The 9,352-nt window shown below is 36.6% G+C and overlaps 1 pseudogene; it reads right to left on the reverse strand.

The window, feature by feature from the left end:
- Nucleotides 1-8,115: 8,115 nt before the first annotated feature.
- LOC149171796 (serine/threonine protein phosphatase 2A 57 kDa regulatory subunit B' beta isoform pseudogene) lies at nucleotides 8,116-8,511 on the reverse strand (annotated as a pseudogene).
- Nucleotides 8,512-9,352: the final 841 nt, after the last annotated feature.

Raw genomic sequence — 9,352 nt, forward strand, 5'->3', positions numbered from 1 at the left:
ATTGACGTATATGAACCATATTTGTTAATGTGGTTATGCAAATAAATTAAATATTGTTGTCAATGATAGACACAAAATGTGATCACGAAAAGTTCAAAGTCGTTTAAAAGCAATTGACACATCTTTCATTATAATTCATGATTAAATACCGAGGTAAGTGTTACATGTAAAATGATATTATTCTATTATCTAAGAGAATCTTGGATGAATATGCAATCCTCCTCACTTGTATATATTTTCTTTCTGAGTTGAGTTTTGGTTTTGTGAATATTATATCTCTTTAGAATAAGGATTTCTAATGGATATAAATAAAGTCCTTAGCCTTCTAAATATTGGATCACTTGATCATAAAGGTGATTTAGTTTCATTGGGGTTGGTTTGCTACCTCGAAAAGCCTCAACAAAATGACATAGGAGTGGGCATTGTCGAGCCAAAAACAAATTCATAAAAATATGTGCATACTTGAAATTGGCGTGGGATTGGAACCGTGAATAGACGCCAAAATTGACGAGGACCTTTGATCTCACAAGAATAAATCTACACAATTAAAGCACTCACCTAATCACCAACCATTAGACTTCGGAGGAGAGACCATATTGGACATCCTTTCACATCTGATGGGCCATCAAGCCCCACATATTGCAACTAATCAGAACCCATGGAGTCCAAGGGGATTTGATCAAGGGCTGAATGTGTTAGTACCCTATGAGCCTAAGGCCATTAATTTTATTATGCAATGTCGATCATGACTATTAGATTTAAAGGCTCTTCAAAAAAATGTGCTTATTCACTAGGAAGGCATGTGAACATAACGTAAGGAGCCCCTTGTGGACACAAAAACATAGGAGAGGGAGCGTTACAAATGAAGGGGAGACAAAGTGGAGTGGTTGAAGGAGAATATATAAGAGAATTTGAAATGATCGTCACTGATCAACCTTAAAAGGTGAAGATTTTGTGTTTAGAGGATTTAATTGGTGTAGGAGATATGCCATCGAGAAATTAGTGAGATGAAAGGGGGTTGGGCCTCTCAACTATGACAAATGTCAAATATTAAATCCTGGGTGAATTGTAAATCGTTCATTGGGATCTATTTGACAAAATTACTGTGTTTCGAGTGTTGTGTGATCTTCTTGATCCTTGCATGAATTAGTACAAGATTGGGCTTATCCCCAACCTCGAATTCTCCAAATGATACCAAAGTGGAATTTAAAATTGGGCAAGAGGAGAAGAGATATGACTTTCTCTACAAAGAACTTATGTACAATGATGTAAAATGGATGCGGGAGAATAGAGAGGGCATAGAGACAAGGAAACCTCGCTATGGTGGAGATATTATGAGGGATGAGAACAAAGCTCAAAGTTGTTGAAATAGAATGTCATAGGGGTGCCCATGTTGAAGACATCAATGATGAAGGAAAAAAACAAGTTAGAGTATTAAAAGGGAGAAATCAACCAAAAATTGACCAGGGGGAGGGAAGTTTCATTGAGGCCATAAACATAATAAACACAAAACCCAACCTTAATCCTGAAGCCTACAATGGTAACATAAATCCATATGAATTGTTGGAATGGATCTTTGAGATGGAAAAATACTTGAATTTTGAAGATATAAAAGAAGAAAAGAAGGCGAAAGATGTATATACAAACTTGAAAGGTCATGTGTCCCTATGGTCCAATGCCGCATTGTGACAACCATGCTCGTCCATGGTCGAACATCACACTGTGACAAAGATTGTATCAATATAAAAATCAACCATGAACAACCATGGTCCTACATCACTTGTGAGAAAGATTGTCTCAATTTGAAAATCAATCATGGTCAACCACAGTCCAATGCCACATTTAGTTTATAATATTTATCCATTTACGAACAATAATTATAATTGTTATTAATTGTTGATAATTATTAATAATTATAAACAATTATAGTTATTAATAAATAATTAAATATTATTAACGACCATGCTTTATAATATTAATCTATTCAGCTTATAATATTTATAAGTTTAGAATCAATAATTATAATAATGATTAATTATTAATAATGAAAATTATTATTTATTATTAATTATAAATTATTCATATAATATTTAATAATTATAATAATTTATTATTGTTACTAATAAATAATAATTATTATAATTAATATCTAATAATTACTAATATTATATTTTTTAATTTTTAATATGTATACTTATATTATTTTTATTATTTATTAATTTGTAGTACCACCTACCATTATTAATAATAATATATATTTTATAAATAACAATAAAATTAAAAAGAGTCTTTTCTATAGAAATCACATAGAATAAAATTTTTCTTATTCGTTTTAAACGATTTAGTGTAGCTCATCATCACGAAAAGACTCTTCTTAATATAATATGGATCACAAAAACGTGAATTCCTAAATAATAGAACTATTAATGTTAATATATATTTTATAAAAAAAATAAAAATTATTAATGTTAATATTAATAAGTAAATAAATTTCGAGGACTAATATTAATATTTATCAATTAATAATAATGTTATTAAATTTAATTAACAATAAAAATAATAATATCTAATAGTAATATTAATTAATAATAATAATTATAGTAATCACAATTACAATATCAATTATATTTATTAATATGAATATAGTAATATATTAGGAAATTAACATACAAATTTTAAAGTTTAATTTTTCAATGAAATAGATTTAGTGTTAGAATAAAGTTGATAAGCTAGATTTCCATTGGAAAGGAAAGTGAATTCAATGCATCTCTACAAAGGGGACAAGAAGGTCGACGTAGAAATGAGTGAGAGATACAACAGATATGGAAAAGATGATTACAAAGAAATAATGTTGTAGGTTCTCCCGTCGAAAGAACTGCATGACAAATTGTACATAACAACCTATCACTCTCATCATCACGCATGTCCTCAAGCTCTTGAGAGATATAAACATTTCTACATGAATTAACAGCTTCCATTGTAGGAACCAATGGATGTATGTTATGGAGCATTATATATTGCGCTCTCAACTGACGATGAAGATGAAAACTTTCCCGGATTAGTGTGAGAGAATTACAAGTATCGTTATTCTCCTGCAACACTTGCAAGATCTGCTGGGAATTTTCAAAATTACCACTCCATATAATTTGTTGGCTAATAATATTATCATATCATATTATTGATACTATCAATATTAATATAATATAATATTTTATTTTATTTTGTTAAGCTTGGTAGTTCCTCTTTTTTCATTCATTTTTAAAGAATTTAATTTACACCAAATAGATTGGTTAGGTGGCCTCAACTTGCCCAGTGGGAAACCAAGTCTGTTGGCCACCGATCTGCATTGTATGCCATCGAGTAACAAAAGAGTTATAGTCTTTCTATGCAAGCTATATAATTCTTCGTTTCATCTCCATACTTTAGATATCTACCTATACATATTCTTAAATAAGGAAATGTAAAATATATATGTATATAAAAAAAATTAACAAGGGAAATTATCTAATAATTTTGTTTTTCCGAGGCCGATTCCACTAGCACAGGTTCTTTGGTGTTTGACCTAGGCATCACAGGGTCTTTGGCGTTCAACCCAAGCATCTTTGATAGTTCCAAGATACATGAGATGTTCCTCTTGATGAGCCTCATCATTGGGTAACTATATGGACCTTAATACACCTACAAGCTTACTAAAATCAACTCTTCTCATAATTACTTACATGTTTTAGTTGTATTTTTCTTAATGGGATGAGTAAAAGTAAGATGTTATGTCTAGTGGTTTAATGTGCATTGATTGTAGGTTTTTGGTAGCAAATCATGGCAGTTTTGGCTAATTAAGGTGAAAAACTTGAACGATACAAGAAGGAGAGGTTATAGGAGATGGATCTTCCTCATTAAATCCTCAGTCGTTTGAATATCACTCACTTAAATCACACTAGCTCATATTTGCAAGCAACTGAGTCATGGAGACCATTGGAAGTCAAGTGAGTGATAATTAAGAATCAGTTCATCTTGAGTTTGGGAGCCAAGCCTCTCTATATCTAAGGAAGTTGTTAGAGACTTTAGTTGTATAAATAAGGAGGCCTATAGCCTCATTAGGATTTAATTTTTTTATGTAAGAGCACTAAGCATTTTCGAGTTGAAGGATTGTAGCCAAGCACTGTTATGTAATGTTTTTGATATGATAATGAGAATGAGAATTTCCTTGATCCAGAATTGAGTTGACTTAGAGGGCTGAAGAACTTGGGTTAGGGCCCAACCCTAGCAGCAAAGGTTCCTCTTATTGTACTTGTATGCTTAGGTTATTTCATAAATTAATTGTTGAATTGATTTTGGCATTGTTTCATTCCAAGTAGTGGTGACTTTCATTAGTTTTCTTTGATTTGTCCATAGCTTTAGCAGTAGATTTAGAGAGATAAAGGAATACCAAAAAGGTTGATAATAGGTGGATCTTGCCTCATTCCTACCTTCAAGGACCATGTGGTGGGCTCCAGTATTGTAGCAATAATGCCACAACTCCTGGGGCTTCCTATCTCTAATTTTATCAACCCGGTAGTTTGTAACAAACTTGGAAGCGACGGTGCTGTATGCACAAGTACTAGCTCTTGCCGCAGCTGTCACTTGGTCAGCTGGCACAAGTCTGCTAGGGGCTCGAGCCAACTTCTATGAGCTCTTAGAAGAAGCTTTTTAACTGATGGACGAAAGCTAACTCAAAGGAAGCTAATCTACTTGCGAAAAGAAACTGAAAGCCAAGAAGAAATACAAACCCTAGCAAACCCTAGCTAACCCTAATTCTACCAACTAGTCCTACTGATGCAAAAATGAGAATGCAAACTACGAGAAGAGATGCCATTACTTCTAGGAAGGTAAAATGCATGTGTCTAGACTACTTTGATTTAAAGAAAACATGTTTTTGTATTTTTGTTCAAGTTTTTGGAATTATTATGTGTGTGTGCTTCTAACTGGGTCTTGACTGTGCAGGGATAGATCAAGGAGAGAAATGCTTGGGGAAGGTCAGGAAGGCTAAGAGAGGGTCTAAGGGATCCCTAGCATCCTTTCAGAGAAGTTCATAAAGTTCAGATGCTTGGCAACCGTGTTTACAAGCTTCTAGAGGAAGTCTGCAGGGGTTTCTACAGGATGTTCAGGATTTCTACAGGATGTTATGAAACGAGGATTTTGGAGGATGGATGGAGGGAAACAAGTGGAGGAATGAGTATGGAGGTGAAATAGGGGTGTATGGGAGTTCAAGACTTGGAGGATGGAGTCGAGGAGTGGCGCAGATGGTGAGATTTGCTCAAGGGAGAGTGAAGCAATGTTGCACAAAAATTAGGGTTTTGGGAGCGAATGGCAAATGTGAAGCAAGGGTTCTAAGTAGAGGGTGGAGTGGATGGTGTTGAGGGAGAATAAGCAGATGAAGGGGTGGTACAGGTGCTCTGCAAGTCGTTTTTCCAATCTGAACCAACAAAGACTTATGAATTCAAAGACCTAGTTACGTTGACCTAATTTGCTAGCTGTTAGTAAAGAGAATGAACAGAAGTGTGACCTGCAATGAAACCATGTATTTTAACTCATGAAAATAAGCAATTGAAAGTTTGAACTTGTAACCAACTTCTACACATGAAAGTCAAACACTAGTGATTGCATGGCAAAGCAAAATCAGTGTTTTTGTGGGCTTCAAAGTCATCCTAGTCACAGCTCCTGATCCCACTAAGGGAGAGGTGAAACCACAGATGTTTGATGGCCCTTTTCTTGAAGCTTTTTCTGTTAAGAACCTATCAACCAAATCTGAGCATGAAAGCTATTTTACTCATAAAAAAAACAAACTAAATAACAAAACAAGATTTAGATCTAAATAACAAATTTTATTCTAAGAATGCAACAAAGACACATAAAGATAATCAAAGGAGGTATTGGGTGCTTGGGATGGGCCCAACCCCAAGAGCTATAGCCTCCTAAGAGAGATTTAGAGCTGGTGCAAAGCTGGATTCATCTTTATTGATCAAGAAATGAAGAGTTACATCAAAATTGTCCACAAGAAGAGCTTGAGAATGAGCTGAAAGCAAAGCTAATCTATTGCCTACAAATCGAATTACAAAATGACTACAACAAGGCTATGAAATGACTAACTACCAGCTACAAAATGACTAACCACTAGCTACTATCTACTGGCTAACTAGCTAACCAAATTGACTAACTGAAATGAGGTCTTAAGCCCTCTTATTTATACAATTTGAGGACCCAACAGTCCTCCTAAAATTTAGGGACTTGGCTGCCCAAGACTTGTAGTTAACAGTAGTCCTACTTGACTTGCTTGGCTGCCCTTGTGCTCATTGATTTGGTGGCCTTTGAACTCCGAGCTGATGGTGGAGAATTCGAGGTAAGGGCCCATAAATGAGGGGGACACCTTCCTACAAATCCTCTAGCTTGTTTTCCCACGAATTTGGCTGCCAAGTGCTCATTAAGACCTTCAATTTTGTCTCCAAGTGGACCAAAAAGGCTACACAAAGCACCCATTAGACTTGTTGGCATAATGACTAACCAAATTCACTCTATTAACATAAAAATAATCAAAAACATGCAAGAAACCAATGAGAATGGTGGATTAAGTCAACTTAGGAGGTTGAATGAGCCCAAATAATTGTCCATTTTTGGGGCTCATCATCACCCCCCTACTGAAAGTGTTGCTCATCCTCGGAGCAACCAATCTCTCTCCTCATCTTTGATAGCCCTGGTGGCTTCTTTGGCTAACATCTCGGCCGATTCCTCCTTTGGCTTCCCTCTTTTCAAACTTCCTGTAGAAACAGTTTGTTGGCTTCCTGTAGAAACAGTCCTCTGTCTTCCTGTAGAAACAGTCGTGTAGCTGAGTTCTGGCTTCCTGTAGAAACAGACAGCACCACTATATCCTGCTCGACTGTGGGTGATTTTCCTTTCAGCTTGGCTGTGGCTATCCTTCATCTTCTCCCCTTTTCTGCTCTTCTTCCTCACTGTTAGAAGGACTGATATCATAGGTGAGGGCTTTTATGTCACTTTCTGCTATCAAGTCCCTGAAGACTTCCCAACTTTATTTCTAACTGCACGGTGTTGACCAAAAGATTCATTATTTGGATCATATTCAGCAATGGAAGAAGCATGCAAATTCCCCTCTGGTGTATTCTTTCTTTTCTTTCTGGCAGCTTGTTTGAGGAAGGGCAATACCTGTGGGAGCAACACCATTATCATCGACTTTGTAAATTCCTGTCCCATGGAATCTGAATCTACCTTGCCTAAATTTCCATCCAGTGATTGGGTGGTATCACATTGTCTATTCTATTCTAAGGAACTCAAACTACACCCATTAGAAAGTATCTGACCTTTCCCAGATATCTCAGGGACAGACTGCAAAGGAATAGCACTAGCTTGAGGAATAAACCAATTATATTTCTCAACTTCTAGCTGTCCCTCATCATCCTTTCTGTCTTGGAATACTTCTTCACAATCTCCAATAGAGGACTCAAGCATGGAACCATCCTCTAATTTATCCAGTAGTGTGCATTGCTGTGGGCAATATGACTCTACTTGAGAACCTGAAAGTATGCCCTTGCCAACATTAGCTATTGCTGAGTGGTTTTCCATGCGTGGTCTTGCATTTATGATTTCAGCTACAGTCCTGCCATGCCCAAAATGTGAAATTTCCATTCTCTTTAGATGAGAAGGTTGATCTGAAATGAATAGCCTGCTAGCAGTGCCTTTGTTCTTTGTCAAGATACCATAATAGCACAGAAATTCCGAAATAGCAAATTTGAACACTGCAACCAATACTCTAAAATCAGTGATGGAAATCCATTCATACCTGAACACGACAAGATTGATACATTACATTCTCCTTCACTTGGACAACAAGCCAAGCTGATCATAACCTTTCACTCCTTCAAATTAGAACAGCGCATCCACTTTTCTTTCACAAGACAATCTTAAGAAGAGCACATTCCTCCAGGTCCGCTTTCTCTGGACTTCCATAGATATTGAACATATTAAGGTTTACAACAAAGTCCCTATAAAAATTTCACCAACTTTAAAGGGTTCCCTTTATCAGGTTAACTATCAACTTGCTCATTTAAAGCTGGTTCAATCTGATCCTCAAATCTTTAATGCCTGAATGACTGGCAAGGATTCTTTGCTTCCACTTTTAGACTCCGCAACTTCTTCCAAATGTTTCCAGATCAGTTCACGTTTTTCTTCATTTTCTTTCGCTTTTGCTTGCTTCTCTTGAAATATGCGCCGACATTCATGAAAAAGGTCACTATCCATTTCCATGAACATCTTTCTCACATTCAATGTCAAACCATGAATTGTCTGGTTCCAATGGCTCTGAGTATTCTTCTCCAAAGCTTCATAAATGAGTGGAAGAAGAACACTGCGATTTTGAGCTATCAAACTGACTATATGGTCATTGTTCCACAAGAAGAGAGCTCGTTCAGCAGGCAGAAATCTTGTAGAGCACCATCGGTTAACTGATCTGGAAATGGTGGACATGCGCTTCAGTTGACTGCAGTTGAATGGTGAGAGTTTCAGCCGAGCGTCCCTTAAATTACTGCGTGATTTGTGGTGAGGTGGCAAAAACATGAGCGCTGGCTTTTTCGAACTGAAGTGATGTTATGAACTGCATGTCTTCTATTTGTTAATCAACTGATGCCATGTTCACTGGAGTTCAACACATCTACCATTGCTTGTGTTTCTTCAACTTCCACGTGAATGACTATCCACGCATGCTACGTGATTTTTCATGAGTGCTAGAGGACTGGATGTCGGGTTAAACTTATTCTATTTGTGGCTTAATTCCACCATTCCATCAATTCATGCAGTTTTCAAATTAAGTTTATGCAATAGAAGAATGAGTTTGTCACATACCTCGAAGTTGAATGGCTGTCGTGAGCTGCTGTGGCCTGTCATTGCTGCATGCATTGGTTTTTCTGATTGCATGTGGCTTGGCTGCTAATATTTGATTGTTTTTCCTTGTGCAGGTGTCCTCTGGCTGGATCTGAGCTGCATGCAATTGTTTCCACGTCCAGAGCTGCACCTTCAAGCCGCTGCTGCTGCATGGTCACAAAACCAGAACTTGTTTTCACCATTGCTCTCAAACGGTAAACCGGATTGATCTGAAACTCGGTGAGCATGTTCCTATCATCATTATGCATCTCCCATAGCAAAATCGCGATCAATGGATGCACGGACTTCGAGAAAAATGGAAAATGGCTGAAGATTTCAGAGTTCGATTTCTCAGAAACCGTGCATTGGAATCGGCTGAAACTGCTTGGGTAGGTTACCATTACTCACATGCATATCCCCATGAAACAGGTTTTGAAACGGATGCACG

The sequence above is a fragment of the Pinus tabuliformis genome, chromosome 4_2 (assembly GCF_031772625.1).
Source record: "Pinus tabuliformis cultivar Carrire ecotype Pingquan chromosome 4_2, CPIR1, whole genome shotgun sequence".
Lineage (NCBI taxonomy): Eukaryota > Viridiplantae > Streptophyta > Pinopsida > Pinales > Pinaceae > Pinus > Pinus tabuliformis.